This window comes from Asterias amurensis, chromosome 3, assembly GCF_032118995.1.
Source record: "Asterias amurensis chromosome 3, ASM3211899v1".
Lineage (NCBI taxonomy): Eukaryota > Metazoa > Echinodermata > Asteroidea > Forcipulatida > Asteriidae > Asterias > Asterias amurensis.
In genome coordinates this window covers 11,520,787-11,540,998 of record NC_092650.1, presented here as the reverse complement: position 1 = coordinate 11,540,998, position 20,212 = coordinate 11,520,787, and the positions used below count along the sequence as shown (strand labels likewise).

Sequence of the window (20,212 nt, the reverse complement as noted above, 5' to 3'; positions counted from 1 at the left end):
GTCACTGTCCACATGCGAGTCGGATTTGTGTGTCCAAGACCCACACTGATTAAAGAAAATGACACACTTGTTGCAGATTTGGACGGTCCTCCAAACTATTTTTTGACTAACCAACCGCGGAAAACAACGCACATTACCGACGCACATAAAGTCTCGTTGAACTACGCAGGCGCAGTGAATACAAAGTAATTCAACCTTACAGCTACAAGAGCGAGTTTCGCTGTTTTGCAAGTGCATGCACCATTTGAGGTGTTCGAGGTGGTACCGCTCGATTTTCGAGACGAGCGGGACCCAGCGCACTAGCTATTAAAACGCACAGAAAACAGAGTGGGGTCCTAATAACCGCAAGTCAAAGCACATCGTGCACGTGTGTACACGATGGTGCACAATCTTCAAATTGCTCGATACACAATTGGAACTGCCTGTTCTGCATAGCGCAAGTTATAAATTGTGCACAAAATTGTTGCGCAAATTTGTTGATTGCGCTCGACCGATGAGCGACAGCGGATGCGTGTTTTGCTGCAAAATAAACGATCGCAATCACGATAGCGGCTAATTAGATCGAGCAAAACACAGGTTGTGGCTTTGAAAGGTTGGAATGTCTGCAAATACCAACATCATACGAAGGCAGGGAGGGAAAGTTGGCTTCATTATTTGATTCTCCATCAAATAAACAAAAAACATCGAAGGAACATGGCGTACCTCGACGCACATCTTAAAGATTTTTTGACTGACGACTAATGGATTTTGATGTACCCACCATCACTTTATTGAGAGTAAAGACGCAGACTTGACGCAACCTCCCCAGGGGTCAAGTTGTGCGTCTTACAATTGATAGGTGTACAATTTGATACACCCAGGGCCCAGGTCGGAATTCATCAACAAACAATTAGGCCTATGAACTGAGAAAATAATAGTCCTATTTTTATAAGTAATAACTCAAAAAGAATGTTTGGAATAAATGGTTTAGAATGTTCAATTAGGATCGTAATTATTAGATCTCACTTACTCTGAAGTCGATCGTGGCTCGTTTTAGGGACTACTGCTAAAATACCGGTAACATGTACATTGTCCATGTACATACATACATGTATATGTAAACCACAACGTGAGAGGAGACCATGGGAAGCTTCGCTTGACTACATTGTAATACTAATGTCATAGTCTGGCCCGTCAATGTGTCATGACCGTAGTTTGGAGGCAGCTTAAAAAGTACACGTATCATGAAAACAGTTCAAGGAAGTGCCAAATGGTTTTACGGAAGTGTATTTTGACAGGGATATTAAAAAACCAAAGATATACCTTTTCTCTGTAGAATTTCGAACTGCATCATGCAGACGGTTTTCCTTGCAGCTGACACTTGCGGTTTTACGAAGACGGCTTATTTTTAAATCCCGATTATAAGGTTTTCAGCCCAACTGCCGTTACCCAGTGGTGGGAAACGTTAGCCAATCACCAAGAGAGGGCGCTCTCCACCACGTAATGTCAGAGCCGTAAAAAATGTCAACAACTTAGGAAAAGGAGAAGCGTTAGTGACGGCCACTGACAGCAAATACCTTGTGTTTTGCGTGTTTTTGATTTTGTATTTGATTCAGCCAAATTGTACTTTGTTTCTCATAACACAATTATGTCAGCGATATTTTTTGCCCTAAAAATAATTATCAAAACGTGGGATTAAAACCGGCCCTTGTGATGTTTTAATTGTTTTGTGTTTTATTTGTTTTGTCCCTTATGGAGGTACATGCTTTTTACGGTGAATTATGATGTTTTTTTTTTGTGAATTTCAGCCACCCGCCCTTATGTTTAACCAACTAATTTCATCAAAATGCTGGATGGGATTTTTTCGCCATTAAACACGCTGGACTGTTTTGCGCATTACAGCCTATGATCTAAGTGTTGAAACTCTCCCTAAAACAGGCATACCTGGTCCAAATAGACCCAAAACACAATACTGGGCCCGTTGTTCTTGTTTATGTTAATCTCCTCTTGTTTTCTACTTATGACATCCGACGCATTTTTGGGCCAAAACTAGATCGTACAAAATGTTTAGATGCCGTTGTCGCATGCAATTATATGTCTTCTATGCAATACTATCCGGAGGACATATTGCGTGAAGAGGTTTGTTCCTAGAGCAGCGTGAACATGAACGCGGTCACAAATTGTGTCGTTTGTCGTTAAAATTTCGCGAGATGCAATAAGCCCAAAGTGACAATAAACAAAACACTTTTTTGACGTTCACGTTTAGTGCCCCCGTAGTGCGCAGCCTACTGACCAGAAAGTTTACAAGACCAATTCAGATGAGAATAAGCAAAAAAGAGACCTACGCTCTTACCGCCCCCCCCCCCCCCCCCGAAAAAAAACCCAAAACAGTCTTAAGATTTGTGGCACACAGCATGTTCCGAAAACTCGCTTTACTTATAGTGCTGTAGCAACGCTATGTATATCGTGGGACGTGACAATGTCATTTTTGACGATGTTTTTTAAAAAGGAAATGCAAGCATTATGAATGTATATTGAGTGTGAGGGGAAAGTTTTGGTAGTGTAGTACAAAAGAAACTTTAGTTATTGGTGGCTAACGGTCAGTTCCACCTATCAACGCTGATTTGAAAAACGTGTAGCGTTAAGGAGGCCCAAACTATTAGATCCCTATAAGGCTCACGGGGGAGCCTTGTAGTTTCTAGAAGTATGCATAAGGTACGTCGTCTAACCCAAAACGAGATGGGCGCAGCCACTGCAAGTAGTGGCGGACGTGCGAAATAGCTCCATTTTGGGTTAGAATTATGACGCCATGCATAAATATTGAGAGAGGCGTATAACACCCTCCCCCACATTACATTTCGAAATATCTGTGTAAAGCGGCATCCCGCTAGTTACCGTTAATTCTGTTCATCTATGCAAAGTTAACAATCACAGTGCCAAATGTTGCTTTGGTAAAAATTGGTAAAGATTGATGTAAAACTACCACTCCTTTGTTATCACAATAAGGGTTAAAATTTGGAAGTGGTTCTGTAGAACTAAGCGCATCAACTTGTCAGTCAATTTAGGATGAATTGCCTATATTCATGTTTTTAGGAAAGGACCATGCAATACTACATTTAAAATAGTAATACAAATCTTCAGGAATCCACACTTTTTGTGTGAGAAAAGACTCTGAATTGTAGATTCATTTTAAACTACAGATGTACTAGTCTGCAGCTCGTACATTCTATTCAATTATTAATAAATACCTTTGACGGTTTCAAGTCTCTGATTGGTCAAAACCCGGTCACGTGTGGGAGTGTTAACGGTGGTATAAAGACCGGCTTTGGAAATAGCAAAATAGTGGCCACTAAATCAGTGGCCACTGTATCGCACGCTTGTCTATATCTCTATAAGTTTCATTGCAACTTTGCGCAATTCACGTTCGCGCGCTAAAAATGTATACATTTTGAGTGCGCGCGTGTAACATGTGCGCGTGTATACACTGACACCCATTGATCTCCATTATACTGACTGGATAGGGCATTGTGTTATGAGAAACAAAATACAATTTGGCTAAATCTAAATACAAAATCAAAAACACGCAAAACACAAGGTATTTGCTGCCAGTGGCCGTCACTCATGCTTCTCCTTTTCCTAAGTTGTTGACATTTATTTTTACGGCTCTGACATTACGTGGTGGAGAGCGCCCTCTCTTGGTGATTGGCTAACGTTTCCCACCACTGGGTAACGGCAGTTGGGCTGAAAACCTTAATCGGGATTTAAAAATAAGCCGTCTTCGTAAAACCGCAAGTGTCAGCTGCAAGGAAAACCGTCTGCATGATGCAGTTCGAAATTCTACAGAGAAAAGGTATATCTTTGGTTTTTAATATCCCTGTCAAAATACACTTCCGTAAAACCATTTGGCACTTCCTTGAACTGTTTTCATGATACGTGTACTTTTTAAGCTGCCTCCAAACTACGGTCATGACACATTGACGGGCCAGACTATGACATTAGTATTACAATGTAGTCAAGCGAAGCTTCCCACGGTCTCCTCTCACGTTGTGGTTTACATATACATGTATGTATGTACATGGACAATGTACATGTTACCGGTATTTTAGCAGTAGTCCCGGATAACTTTCCGTATGGCGCCACCACCTTTTCACTCATTTTTACAAAAAGGGATATATCAATCAGGTAAATTAGATACTATATTATTTTATTTCGAATGAAAAAGTGGTGGCGCCATACGGAAACTTTTCCACCATTTATTCCAAACATTCTTTTTGAGTTATTACTTATAAAAATAGGACTATTACTTTCTCAGTTCATAGGCCTAATTGTTTGTTGATGAATTCCGACCTGGGCCCTGGGTGTATCAAAATGTACACCTATCAATTGTAAGACGCACAACTTGACCCCTGGGGAGGGTGCGTCAAGTCTGCGTCTTTACTCTCAATAAAGTGATGGTGGGTACATCAAAATCCAATAGTCGTCAGTCAAACAATTTTTAACATGTGCGTCGAGGTACGCCATGTTCCGTCGATGTTTTTTGTTTATTTGGTGAAGAATCAAATAATGAAGCCAACTTTCCAGCTCCCTGTCTTCGTATGATGTTGGTATTTGCAGACATTCCAACCTTTCAATGCCACAACCTGTATTTTGCTCGATCTAATTAGCCGCTATCGTGATTGCGATCGTTTATTTTGCAGCAAAACACGCATCCGCTGTCGCTCATCGGTCGAGCACAATCAACAAATTTGGGCAACAATTTTTTGCGCAGTTTATAACTTGCGCTATGCAGAACAGGCAGTTCCAATTGTGTATCGAGCAATTTGAAGATTGTGCACCATCGTGTACACATGTGCACGGTGTGCTTTGAATTGCGGTTATTAGGACCCCACTCTGTTTTCTGTGCATTTTAATATCTAGTGCGCTGGGTCCAGCTCGTCTCGAAAATCGAGCGGTACCATCTCGAACACCTCAAATGGTGCATGCACTTGCAAAACCGCGAAACTCGCTCTCGTAGCTGTAAGGTTGAATTACTTTGTATTCACTGCGCCTGCGTTGGTCATAGAGACTTTATGTGCGTCGGTAATGTGCGTTGTTTTCCGCGGTTGGTTAGTCAAAAAATCGTTCGGAGGACCGTCCAAATCTGCAACAAGTGTGTCATTTTCTTTAATCAGTGTGGGTCTTTGGACTCACAAATCCGACTCGCATGTGGACAGTGACGCATCCTCCCCGGGGTCAAGTGGTGCGTCTTACAATTGATAGGTGTATTAGTATTACTCTTCATGAGGAGTAAACATTGTTTACTTTCTTATAGTTTCACATTGACTGTCACTATTCAACTTTACTCTTCCCAATTATGCAACGCGACTTTTTTGCAATAATGTAATGCACGATTGCTATAAATAGTAATTAGTAGCATGGGAGGGCAGAGTTAAAAACCCAGTGTGTGCCAGTGCAAGTTTACGAGTGCTCGAGACGGTGCTTTCTCAATGCCAAAAAACACTCACCACATTTGATCAAAATATCATCCTGGGATTTATCGGCATTTAAACAGTGATTTTCCTAAAATTAAAGGAACTTGAAGATACATGCAGGTCTAGGACGACAATGTAATGAGGTGGTGAACAACTGTAGTTTTGGTATAGAGGTTTATAACTTGGTGTTTTTCTTTTGTTAAAAACTGCTAAATTGTTGGTTTTACAGCACGTTGACACACACGGTACACACACACTGCATGATGGAACGAGCCATTGCTTCACAGGGATATAGGTTGTACAGAAATAATAAACATGTGGACTGATAAAGTACAACACCTCAGCTTCTAAATTTGATTTATATATTTTTAATCAAAAATTTGATATTAAGAATAATGAAGTGGATTGATGCATGCATGTCCGCCCCTCTAGAATAATATTTCAAATTAATGCCTCCACACGAAGAGTGGAGCAGGTCCATTTTGTGTACGCCTAATGCAAAGCGAAACGCAAGTTGCAGTGTCAACTAACCGCGTATGATACCTCAACTGTAGCCTTGCTCAAGGCAGTCGCATAATTCGCTCCGAAAAGACGCCGCTGTAAACCTACCGGTATATATACCGGTTGGTTTACAGCGGCGTCTGTACTGTGCGTGGTGCGTGTAATCACACCGGTGTGAAGTTACATCGTATTTGATTGGACTAAAGTTTTGAAGTTTTCACTATTTGCCCCTGTGTTACGACAATATTAAACAATTACACTTTTTTACAGGACTCGTAGGGAAAATACTGAGTAAACAGTGCTGAGTAAACGGTGTACAGCTAAAAACGAAAATTTGTAATTTGTAATTTTTAAGGCGATGCAAATTTAAAATCTTAAAGCATCACAGACCTTGCTGCTAAACTTATGATTAGAACTACCTTGAGCTACCAGGCAATCTTGGTAGTCGAGTTGGAGTTTCAAAGGCTCCAACCTTTCAACCTCAATAGTCAGCGAGGCATTGTTGGCTTCAATCTTTGCATAATTAGAAAGTTAAAATTACTAGCTGCTTACCATGTATGACTCCAACCAAACTTCTTGCTAACAAAACAGGTACTGGCAGTGTAATCCACAATTTACGTAAGTTTGAGATCAATGGGTCATCTGGGTCCTGAGAAAATAGTGAAAAACCGATGACACACTTTATAAGCGCTTAAATGTTTTCAGCATTCGTGCCTGCAAGGGTTAAATTTTTTAGCAGCATTGATTTCAGTCATTTTGCTTTCCATTGTTGACTACTTGCAGCTGCAGTGCAAGTTGCCTCCATGTTTTGTGCAAGGGGAATGTCAACACCAAAACCTCATGCAATATGTGCCCATTTGAAATTCTGGATGTAGAGAAGAAGTGTAGGTTACAGTGCATTTCATTACTCACAGTCTTTGATTTCACATGTAGCGCATAATGAGGTAGGTATTATAGCCAATCTGAACTTCAAAAAAATATTTCCATAAATGTGGAATACTGTTTGAGTAATTTCTTACATTCTGAAATGTTCGTGTTTTCTTTGCAGGTCTACGAGAAATATGACCTGAAAAGCTCATAGTAGAATGAGCTCATAGTGTTTGAGTTCTGCTCAGATGTTGTCTGGCCACAAGGGATGTTAAGGTAAAACTGCTTTGAATTATCATGAAAACTAACCATTAGTGAAATATTAGAACAAAATTATGAAAAGGCATCAGTTTAGACGAACATGAGTTCAGATGCAACAGGAGAATACATACTTAAGTGTTGGTTAGCTTGTTCTGCTGTATTGTCTCCATGAATTGTATCATATGCTTATAGAGTGACAGCAAAACAAAACACTGTACTCAAAATGTTTTGCCCCTCACGTTTACATGACTACACTGTTCTTTGTACTCTCACTGAGGGTTACCCTATCGTCCAGGAAATACAATTGCACAAATTTATAAGTCTCACTGTCTTTTAGAATCCTTGCATTTCAGTAATGGTTGCCTTACGGTTGGTAATCGATGGTATCTGCAGACAACACTGGTTCACAATGACCATTGGTCCATGTACAAAAAGCGTGGTTTTAACACTACTAAAGAATGATCCACACAGATTTATCTTGGCCCTAAATTGTGTTTTTTCCTGCTTTTTTGAAAACAACATTTTGTTTACTCAACAAATATACGAACAACCGTTTACAAACTATAGATAGCATTTTATTGGGACCCTATGTGTTTTGTATATGTGTAAATGTAAAAAGAGGTAGCTTCAAGATGATGTACAAGTAGGGGGTATGAGAGCACAATGGCACAGTTTGTGTTATCACCAAGCCACATTTTAAAAACAAAAATCTTATTGAAAAACAGAGGGGTTTGATCTTAAAAGAACAAAAGCAACACTCCTGTCAACAACAAGTTGTTGTGGAAAGTCAAATACTACCCTACTACATGGAAGAGCACATATATGGGGGCATCAGTTCATGCTGTTATCCTTGCTCTTCACAAAAATCTGTTAAAAATCCAGGTCAGTTAAATCTATGTTCAAAATCTTTGTTTGCAGATATGGTTGATCATCATTATTTGTGTCAAGGTCGGTTCTGCACTCAAGCTTGCAAGAAGAAGATTAGACTCGGGTCAGTGCATTGTATCAATGAGAATATGTGGTTTTATTGTTTACGCGTAATTTACACAATGTGGTTAAATGGACCATGCAATCGCCACAGAAAACATAATATCAAAGATCTCATGAGAGGCGTTGTTTGGAGATGATGGAGTCTTTTGTGTGTATGTTGGTGAAGAGAGCAATTCTATGCACGTCAGCACCCCTAAAGAGCGTGCCTATGAAGACACAACTATTTTACTTGCCAAATCTGTAGGTAATAAGGGAGTTCATGCTTTTGTGGAGAGCTCATTAAGCCGAAAAATGTGCAAGGTTGTTTTGGTGTAATTTTAAGAACAAATTTGAAGCTAGGCTCACTCGATTAACATCGTCGATGATGTTCGCGTCGGTTTGTGTTTTTTTACCGATAGGCATGACCATGAGTCCACAAAATTCATCCATCGAACAACTTTAGTATAAAATCGCGATAGGTCAGACAACTCGTCTCTCGGACAACTAGACAGACTGACAACTCGATAGGTAAGACAACCCAACCTCGAACAACTTGACACTCTGACAAGTCGCCGCTTGTATTGTACGCACGGTAAATTTTTTGAGCAAAAAGTTATTCAAAATTTCACCAAAACGAGTGGGCAAACTTGTCGTGGTAAGTACTCCCCACAAAAGAGCTACTGTAAGTGACATCAGGGGGAAAGTTTTGTCATAAAAATGTGGGTTTTTATTGGGAAAACAGTTTCCACGCCTTGGACTAAAAAAAAGGCTCTACTGGGGCTATTTTGGGTAATTTGAAACAGTGATAATTTCAGAAGGCAAAATGTTTACTGTCTTTGTGATAACAAAAAAATGTGATGTACATGTATGTCTATGTTTTCCCTGCTGCCCGCTCAGCTGTTTTGGCAAGAAAATCTGTAATCCAAGTTACTAAGAAAAGCTGGCCTCACATATAAAAATAAAAATTGTGTTTAGAAACTTTATAATTATATATAGTTACATGAAAAATAACAAATTTGCATACATGTACTTGAATAACTGAAAAATCAACAGGTTGTTTCTTGAATAATAACAAACTACTGAACACAAGACAAAGTTTACACAAGTAATATGGCGAGAAAGAGTGTTTCTTAAAGGAACACGTTGCCTTGGATCGGTCGAGTTGGTCTTTGAAAAGCGTTTGTAACCGTTTTTTATAAAATGCATATGGGTAGAAAGATGTTGTAAAAGTAGAATACAATGATCCACACAAACATGCCTCGAAATTGCGTGGTTTTCCTTTAACCTTGTCGACTAACACGTCGGCCATTTATGGGGGTCAAAATTTTGACTCCCATAAATGGCCGACCATGTTAGTTCGCACAGTAGAAGGAAAACCACGCAATTTCGAGGCAAACTTGTGTGGATCATTGTATTCTACTTTTAAAACATCTTTCCAACCATATGCATTTTATAAAAAAACGGTTACAAACGCGTTTGTTTTGACCAACTCGTCCGATCCAAGGCAATGTGTTCCTTTAAGCTTTAAATTGATACATAACTTGTTCTAACATGCGACGGTCGACAACAAAGTGTTTCATAAATTTCAAAATTTTCTTTGTCCAAACGTCAAAAATTCACATGAAAACATCAAACCCATGTGCTGTGGAAGCACTTACCTCTTCCTTTGGAAAGTTTAGACTGCTATAGATGTGATTTCTCAGCCAAGTCAAAATTGTCATGAAACTCAGGGAAATGTGTGTGTGACTGTAGCACAGGGATGTGGGATACATTTTTAGTATGTAGACGGCCAAAGGGGATAAGCTTTGAAGAACAAAAAAGGCAAAAAAACCTCCTACAGGACATCCTCTAGGTCCGCATTTGTAGTGGGTTCTCTACGCTCTTCCTCAGAGAACCTCTTGGCCAAATATTGCACTGTCTTTAAGCTGGTTCACTACTCGTTTTCTGCTGCTCCTTAAAATGTATGGAACTCATTACCATCACATTTTCGCCATGTAACTATACTCAGACAGTTCCCAAGAAAGTACCGGAGACTCATTTTTACCAAAATGCTTGACTGGTGTCTCATATGAAAGAATTTGTGAAAACAATCACTTTCAAATGGTAAAAAAACAATGAGACCGAACGTTGAATTTAATTGGTGTTTTAACTTGCTGCCCTGATAAGCTCATAAGAGATAACGCCATTAAATTTGATGTTTTATGAAAATTAAGTTATTTACCATGGGGTTTTCTTGGTCGACAGAATCTCAGTCACCTTGTGATCATAGTCAAGGGAGGATATGACCACAGTGTTGTTACTCTTGTCGGCTTACAATGTACGTGATGTGGTTGGATTTGGTTCATGAGGTTGGAGCTCAGATGGTGACATATTGTTGCCTGTGGTTGTCTTTTGGTAGGGACTTCTTGAGGATCACAAGATCTGGATTTTGTTTGTGGTTTCTCGGTACTGTAGTCTGGCCTTCTTGACGAGTTTAAGGATCTGCATACAGACTTGATAGGTTGAAGGTTAGGGTTTGCTTTAGGGCTTAGGTATAGGTAGGGTTGTGATCATGTCCACATCTGATCACGACCTGAAGGTAATTGAAATTCTGTCGACCTACACTTTCAGACGTTTACCAATAAACCCCACTGCGGCCATGGATCATTCTTCAACACCAATTCAAGCAACAACTTAGTCACTATCAAAAAGGACATTCACGTCAGTCAATCTGACATTCTTGTTTTTACAATAGCAAATGGGAGAAGGCAAGATTGATATGGACAGAAATTACGATGAATACCAGTTCAGTGCAATTTAGATGAGGAAACAAACAAAGCCTCAAGTTGTGTACATGCTTTGTTGCAATTTGTTTGGGTCGCATACAATTTCTTGGGAGCTCCTGGTATATGGGGTTTATTTATCAAGAATAGGTCTTCTATTTTTTCGTTTTGCAAAAAGTAACAAAAGTAAAAATTCATTTGTTGATTTTTATTTATTCATTTTTTTTCTTCAAATTTGTATGCATTCTCAAATGCTTGCACTTCAGGTATCACAACTTACATATATAAAATAACAAACCTGTGAAAATTAGGCTCAGTCACTCATTGGTGTCGGGAGACAATAACAGGTAATTCCACCCTTGTTTCCGCACGTTTCAGATTTTCATGACATAGGTTTTTCATGGAATTATATTTCAAAGGGACTCTTTCACCATTAACTTCTGTAAGCCTTATAAGTTATCTGTAAATCTGTGAACTTTAAATTTCTGTTCTGTGTAGAAAGTGTCCAATGGCTTTAAAGACATTGGACACTATTGGTAATTGTCAAAGACCAGTTTTCTCACTTGGTGTATCTCAACATATGCATAAAAAACAAACCTGTAATAATGTGAGCTTGACACGGTTGTCAGAGTGGCGAGAAAGAAAAAGAACCCTAGTCACACAGTAATCTGCTTTCAGATGCTTGATTTCGAGGCCTTATACTCTAAATCTGAGGTCTCGAAATCAAATTCCGTTTCTCACAATGTTTTATACTATCAATGTCTCCCCATGACTCGTTACCAAGTGAGGTTTTATGAGAATAATTATTTTGAGTAATTATCAATAGTGTCAAAAACTTCAAATGCGTTCAGCACAGTACTCAAAGTAAATCGTGGGGGGCCTCTTGTATGTTTGTACGCGCTAAAAAAAAAGAGGAGTTTTTAACCTCTTTCCCTTTGTTTCAGTTAATCATACCACTTTGTGTTTCTCCTTGTACATTATTTGAACTAACGGTTCTATGAACATGGACCTTCAAAGTAGTAAAGCATAGCTTATGCTCTTTTCAGATGTATAAAAAAATGCCAAGTGTAAAAAAAAAACTACTCATTTTGCTTGAACACATCACATGATGGCATAGGGAGACCACCAGCAAAGATCGCAGTACTGAAAATTTACAAATTGTGAAAATACAATGCAGGGTGATTAGGGTGGATCCACTCTCAGCCCCTTTCTGTCCCGATAAATGCGACCCTACTCGGCCTGAGTCATCGTCAATACTATTCCACATTCATTAAATCCCTACCAACCGAACCTTCCCAAATTCACCACACCTACATTCCTACATACCATGTTCTCAATGTGCCCATTCACAATACCCAAACCAAACCAAATATCAAGTCCAAATAAGGAACTCTCTGAACCTAGACATATTTTTACTGCTGGTGCCAAAATACAACTTAAAAAGAACTGGGCTGCTTGACCAACTCTCCGCAAACTAAAAAGAGACTATAGAATTTGGCGCTACCAAAAACTAAACAAGTTACACCAAATGGTAACACTTTTACACGCAGGCTCCAACCTTTGATCCTCGGCAGTCAGCGAGGCATTTTTGGCTTCAGACTATGCATAAATAACTCACTATCTGCTTACCACTGCTGAGTCCATCCAATCGACTTTAAAGTGTCCTTTTGGTTAAAAATCTTTGTTCTGACACCTGGTTAAAGTGTTTGGTCAAGGTCTTGGTTTAAGTGGTAAGGCTAGGTTTAGTGTTAGGGTGGGGTGAGGGTTAGGGTAGGGTATGGGAGGGTATGGGTTTGGGCTAGGGTTAGGTTGGGCTAGGGTACGTAGGTTAGATCATTGGGGTGTCAGATCATTGATGTGCTAACTGATTGATTTGGATACACTAAAAAGGTCATGAATTGCAGCATGGACTCGCACTTATATCGACGAACCAATCCCTTTGCAGGTAATAATTGTTTTTCAATATTTAGCATGCGAATCCACACAACACAATCAACATAAGCAAATCTGAGAAGGTATGTTCATCATCAAGGACCAAATTTGGTCATTGCTTAGCAAACAGCAAGCAACTAAATTTTCCAGCAAACATTGTTACGATCCTGGACAGTCAAGTTAGAGCATGCCAACAGCACTGGAATACATTTAATCTGATAATCATTGAAAAGCGCAATACCTACATGTAGACCACTGTCCAATACATCTGGCTTTCGCGCAGACACATGCAAAACAGCAGCAAATGATCAGTTCCCTGTTCCCAATAACGGTACATAGCTACAACGTGTCATGGGCTTGGTAAATCACATGGGTAAAATAGGTTTAACTCTAACCCGAATTCAAAAACCACGAACAATTGAATATATTCTTTGTGTTGACATAACGTCTGTTTGATCTTTACTTTTAGTCATTAAAGTGCGCGTCCCGGTTGACCTTTGTCATGCCCGTGTGCCACACAGACATCTTTGTCACTCCAAGCTAGTCAATGTTTTGCCCTCTAGCAGCAAATCACACAAAAACTGGCGCTACAACCAAAAAGCTATTTTCATAGTATATTACCACAAAAATTAGTATGTTAGTGACCTATTTTATAAACCTTGCTTATATTTTAGAACTGGGCTGTTATCGTGACTTATTTTTGTGAAAAATTAAAGGAACATTACAGAATTGGTTTTGCTAGCTAAAAAGTTGTTGTCAGTGTCAGCACTTTATGTATCTACCACAAACATAAACTGACAAACCTGTAGAAGTTTGAGATCGGTCCGCCATCGGAGTCACATGAAAATAGTGACAAAAATGACTAAAAATTTTGCATTGCATCTTATGCAAAACAAAAATGAATAAAACTCTCACTGAACGATGAACTCCAAACGCGAAATTAGATTATTTATTACTCATCAAATATGACACTTCAGACAGAAATATTTTAAGGTATGTTTTCTACCATCATCATCATTAGATCATGTAAGTTTTATGTAAATCTGTGATCTTCAGGAATTGTTAGAAATTGTGATGCAAGTTAAACAATAAAATAGCAACACATTGTTTTAATTAATCTTTAATGTTTAACACTTTATTTTGTAGAAAACAAAAATTCTATTTCTACTTTTCGTTGCATTTATTTTAAATAAATAAGACTTTTTTTAATACTTGTTTAGGTTTCACTGGGTTTTCAATGTTTAAAGGCACTGGACACCTTTGGTAATTTTGTTCTCACTAGTTGTATTCTGACACATGCCTTTATAGCAAATCTGTAACAATTTTGACTGAATTGGTCAGCAAAGCAAAGGGAATTATGACAAAAATCCTTGTTTGAACACATTTGTGTGTTTAAGAAATAAAATTCTCAAGGCCTGAAGTCTTTGAACATTTGAAAAATACATCGGAGGTAACCTATTCTCACAATGTTTGATACTATCAACAGCTCTCATTGGTTTATGTTAAGTAAGGTTTTATGCTTACTGTTATTTTGAGTAATAATAAACAGTGTCCAGTGCCTTCAGGCTACGCTAAAAAGCTTTATTTGGTTGAGCTGTTTTAATTCTGCTTCAAGATTGTTTGTTTCAGTAGTTGGCTTTCTGAATAAACTCCAGCAACTTAAAGAATCATTACAGAACTTGGTTTTACTAACAAAACCTTTGCTGGCAATGTATTATACCACAACTGACTCTTTGTAGAAGTTTGAGGTCAATCTGCCATCTGGGTCGAGATAAAATTGTGAAAAACCAATGACACACTCTGCATGATATCGACTACCAACCAAAACTTCATAAAATGCTCACTTTGCGGAAATTGTTTTTATATTAAATTTACTCATCAATATGACGCTTCAGACAGGAGCACTCTGTATAGCATAAGTTGCAAGTTCCTTAAATGCAATAAGTCTCATTCGACTTTCATGATAATTTTGTTTATGTTTTCTGCCATTGCATCAATGCCACAATGCCACTGATTACCTAATGTACCATTTTGTGGGTAAAAATCCATGTCAATATCAGTTACGGTAGCCTTGTCCTTTTTGTCTTGCCTAAAAGGGCGCACGATACTGCACAATCTTTGAGGTATCCATGGTACCACATTGATTCCCAAAATTGCAACATAGATTTTTCATCATGTACTCTTTATTTTACTTATCAAGTAAGAAAACCTGAAGGGAAACTGACTTGGTAGATCTTAAACAACTTAGGTTTGAACAAGGAAAAGTTTACTGGAGCGGCCCGCTTCAGTACATTTTTCTTTGTTCAAGCCCCATTGCTTTATGTTACTTACAGGAATCATTGACAGTTAGACAATCAAAGATGCGCGAGAAGATTTGCGAAAAGATGGGCAGGGAGGCAGCCCAGCAAGGCCTAGTGCACAGGATGCTCAAGTGCCTTCTAGTGCCTTCTGATGCCAAGAAGCTTTTCTGTAGTGAAACCCTTTCCATCATCACGCAAGACACACATGGCAAGGTACACTCAAGTTTTTTGTTCTTCTAGATTTAATTAAGTTGAACCGTTTTCATTAAAATGACCTAGTTGTGGCACATTGAAGCCAACTTTGTGCGTCTGCCTTCTACACAAGTTTGGCAAGTCATTGGTGTCTTTAGGTATGCATGAATTTAATCTGCATTATGGAAAAAGCTTATTGCCTTCATGGAAGAAGTCGTTCCCAGTGGTGTATATTTTCACTGTGCAACTATTTCCCAGAATACCTAATTCTTGGTCTTAACCCCTGGAACTTTGAGTTTGAAACATCCTATAATGGATAGCTGGCGTGCTAGGCTTAAATTTTTTAGCAGCACTGATTTCAGTCCTTTTTGCTTTCCATTGTTGACAACTTGAAGCCGCAATGCAAGCTGCCTCAATGTTTTGTGCAAGGGGAACGTCAACACCAAAACCTCATGTATTATGTGCCCATTATTTGTACTCTTGGATGTAGAGAAGAAGTGTATGTAACAGTGCTTGTCATCTCACAGTCTTTGATTTCACATGTAGTGCATAATGAGAAAGGTATTAAAGCCAATCTGAATTTCATAACATATTTCTATCAATGTTGAAATCGGTTTGAGTAATTTTCTAAATTCTGAATGTTGGTGTTTTCTTTGCAGGTCTACAAGAGACATGACCTGAAAAGCTCATAGTAGAATGAGAAGATGGAAAACCTCTTCAAATGTTTAGGTTCTGCTCAGATTTTGTTTGGCGATGAGGGATGTTCAGGTAATACTGATTTGAATTATCATGACAACAATGACCAATGGTCCATGTATAAAACAATACATTTATAACAGGACTGAAGAATGATCCATACCGATATATAGTCGATATAAATTGTGTTTTTTCCTTCTTTTTTGGAGAACAATATATTTTACTCCACAAATAATACGAACAACAGTTACATATTATAGATAGCCTTTGATTTGGACCCTTTGCGTTTTGTATGTGTAAATGTAGACTGAGGTAGCTTCAAGATGATATACAAGTAGGGGGTATGAGAAAACAATGGCACATGTGCAATTACCAAACCACATAATAAATGAAAATCTTTTTGAAAAACAGAGGGGTTTGATCTTAATAGAACAAAAGCCACACTCCTGTCAGCAAAAAAATAAAAATAAAAAATTCCACTCTCTACATGGAAGAGCGTATTTAACAGTTCATACTGTTGTAAATCTGTTCTGGTGACTGTTATCCTTGTTCATCACAAAAATCTGTTAAAAGTCCAGGTCAGTTAAATCTATGTTCAAAAACTTTATTTGCAGATATGGTTGATCATCACTATTTGTGTCAAGGTCGGTTCTGCACTTAAGCTTGCAAGAAGAAGATTGGAATCAGGTCCGTTCATTGTATCAATGAGAATGGGTCATTGTTATTGTTTATGCATAATTTACATGATGTTGTTAAATGGACAATGCAATCACCACAGAAAACATAATATCAAAGATATCATGAGAGGCGTTATTTGGAGATGATGGAATCTCCTTTTGTGTGTATGTTGGTGAAGATAGAGACTATGCATTCGTCAGAACCCCTAAAGAATGTGCCTATGAATATCATGAGAGGCGTTGTTTGCCAATATTAGTTATGGTAGCCTTGTTCTTTTTGTCTTGCCTTAAAAGGCGCACAATATGGCACAATCTTTAGGGAATCCATGTACCACATTGATTCCCAAAATTGCAACAAAGATTTTTCATCATGTACTCCTTACTTAACTTATCAAGTAGGAAAACCTGAAGGGAAACTGACTTGGTAGATCTTAAACAACTTAGGTTTGAACAAGGAAAAGTTTACTAGAGCGGCCCACCTCAGAACAATTTTCTCTGTTCAAACCCCATTACTTTACTTTAATTGCAGCAATCAATGAGAATGAGACATTTATAAGATGTGCGAGAAGATTTGCGACAAGATGTGCAGGGAGGCAGCCCAGCAGGCCCGATGGAAACACTGTTGAAGAGATTCAAGCCCTTAAAGAACCTTTTGATGCCAAGAAGCTTTTTTGTAGACACACAAGTTGCAGTCCTTCGAAAATTTAGGTTAACACAATTTAAGTTTTCTTTTACGTTCCAGGTTGTGTATGATTTTACTGTCCTTGTTTTTTAGAGTACTAAGGCCTTGTGTGCTATCAAATTTTGCCTAAAATGTTTGAAAGGGTAAACTGTAAAACTTTGCTCTTAAAAATTACAGTAATTTACTGTCAGCTGAGTTGCCAGTAAGTAACTGTGATTTTTACCGGCATTAGGGGCGAATTCAAAATTAAACAATCGGTAACTCGGGTAAATCTTCATTTTCCCCCGGGGTATTACGAGGCAAAAGGAAGTCGGACCATAATGAGCTAATTATCTACAGGTCAATGAACTCTTGGGGCCACAGGGAGCCAAGTTTACTTCTCTGATATCGCCGCCGGCAACCCTTTGGTTTGGCAGAGGCTCATTTAATTCGTAATTGATACTGTTCAACAATAGATAAGTGGAGTTTGCGGTCCATTGGTTTCTTTAGAACCAATGAGTACCTGAATAGATCAGCAGACCATTTATTGGAGCAGCCAGGCAGCTGTCACTAATCCGATCATCCCTTGCTGAAGTAATCCCACACAAAAATCTTGCCTTTTGTTAAGTTGTTAGGATACAAAATCCGCGGTCACCCAACCATGCCCAAGTTGACCCAGCATGTGCAGATGGATATTCATGACTCTATTGTTCGTATGCAAGCCTGTAAATACCCTGTATTACCTCGGGTGATTCTTAAAAAGCCCCTGAGTTACCGCTTGTTTAATTTTGAATTTGTCCCTTACTGTAAATAAACTTTAAAACAAACAAGTAAAAACCGATTTTGGAGTTTGAACACATTTCTATTATAGCACAACTAGCCAACTTGACGTAAAGTGACTTGTGTGCAAACGGATTTTGTACAGTATGCAGTTCATTTAATTAGGCATATTGAAGAATATTGATGTAAACACACTGCTTACTGCATGGATGTTTTGTTCAAGCTAAATCACCCAGCAGGTGAACTATTTTACAAAGATGTAACAGAAATGAGACAAACTCAGCTTCTTTGTGTTACCTGTGATCATCACTTGTCTAATCCATACAACAAAATTAGTAAAGGATCTTTTTCAAGTACAAAAGATTTTGAAATTTTGAAAAGCTTTGTGTGTTGGGCGCAAAAGCTAATGTACGCCAAATTGAATTATGTGGAACACAATTGGCATAGCTATTATTAACAGCGCGTATTACACACTGACCGATGCGAAAAAAACGCAAATGAAACAGTGTCACACTGTCTATACCTGGTAAATTAAGTTGCTTTAAACATAAGGGCATTTGTGAACGGGAATAAAAGAGTAGTGACTCGATATCTAAAGCGGACGTTTAAATCCTGGCAGGGTCGTTACGGTGCGATAAAGGCCCTCGCCTTCAGCTCAAGCCTTTATCACATGGCCACAACCCTGCCAGTTTTAAACGTCCGTTTAAGAACTCGTCGCCTACTCTTTGATTCCCTTCTTAATTTCATTGTGTATTCCAAATGTAGGGCAACAGATCATTGTATGTATTTGTTTTTCTTGTCCCAGTGCTAACTAAATTAACCATAATAATAACGTGGCCTTTGTGTACTTATCAAATTTGTACAAAGCTATTGGGTTAGTTACTAAAATTTGTACTTACCAAGGTTTGCCTGAAATTGTGTATTAGGTCTTGTGTACTGATAAGATTTTGCATGAAATTATTAAATTTGCCAGAAATTGTGTACAAGGCTATTGTACCTCAGCCTCCTTTACTAAAATTTTAACTTTGCCGAAAATGTTTGTACAGTGCTTTATATAGCCTTGTGTACTTATAAAACTTTGCCTGAAAAAGTGTTCAAATGTGCTACTTGTATAGCATTTGCTACAAAATGTGTACAAGGCTTGTGTGTTTGGAAATGTGTTTAAAGCCATTATACACTTTCCGTACAGAAAAAACACTTTGCTTGAAAATGTAAGAGCTAGTACTTACTAGACTGGTGCATATGCCTTGTGTAGTTGTTAAATGTTGCTTGAAAATGTTTACAAGGCCTCATGTACTTTTTCTCTTAAAATTATCAAATTTTGCCTGAAACTGTATCTCAGGCCTATATAATAATAATAATATAGCCTTGTACAGTTGCCATATTTTGCCTGATTGTTATCAAACCTTGCCTGAAACTGACAAGGCTTAGGAAATGTGTGTTATCAAGTTTGGTTGACAATGTTTGTGTTGAAAACTATAGCCTTGTGTACAAATTCTGAACTATCACATTTTGCCTGAAAAGATGTACTGGACTTGCGTACTTACAAAAGTGTGGTTCTTAAACTAAAACTGTTGAACTATTGTGTACAAGACTGTAGCCTTGTGTAATAATTAAATTTTGCCTGAAATTATCAAATTGTGGTTCTTAAACTAAAACTGTTGAACTATTGTGTACAAGACTGTAGCCTTGTGTAATAATTAAATTTTGCCTGAAATTATCAAATTTTGCCTGAAATTATCAAATTTTGCCTGGAAATAAGTACAAGACTATACGGTACACAAGGCTTGTGTACTTCCCTGTAGCATGTCAGTTACAATCTTGTCTGACTTAGAATAACTTTTACTCATTGATGCAGTCTGCTTACCGCAAATTCCATAGTACCGAAACTGCTCTGTTGAAAATTCAAAACGATTTGTTAATGGCTATGAATAGAAAACATGTTACCCTGTTGGTTTTATTACATTTAAGTGCTGCATTTGATACACTGGATCATGGTATTTTACTGAGTACACTTAAGTCTCGCTTTGGAATTGATGGTACAGCCCTTAACTGGTTTTGCTCATACCTTGATGGCAGATCACAAAGGGTTTCGATTAATGGTAAACTGTCTCATAATTATAATTATTTGCATGTAATGGTTTGTATCTAAATGACAATAAAA

At 38.3% G+C, this 20,212-nt stretch overlaps 1 long non-coding RNA gene across 1 annotated transcript; it reads left to right on the top strand.

The window, feature by feature from the left end:
• Positions 1 to 3,750: 3,750 nt before the first annotated feature.
• Positions 3,751 to 15,995, top strand: LOC139935447 (uncharacterized). Its single transcript, XR_011785809.1, has 5 exons — positions 3,751 to 3,829; positions 7,000 to 7,094; positions 7,998 to 8,070; positions 15,076 to 15,255; positions 15,894 to 15,995. It is a non-coding gene; the product is annotated as an uncharacterized lncRNA (long non-coding RNA).
• The last annotated feature ends 4,217 nt before the right edge of the window (positions 15,996 to 20,212 follow it).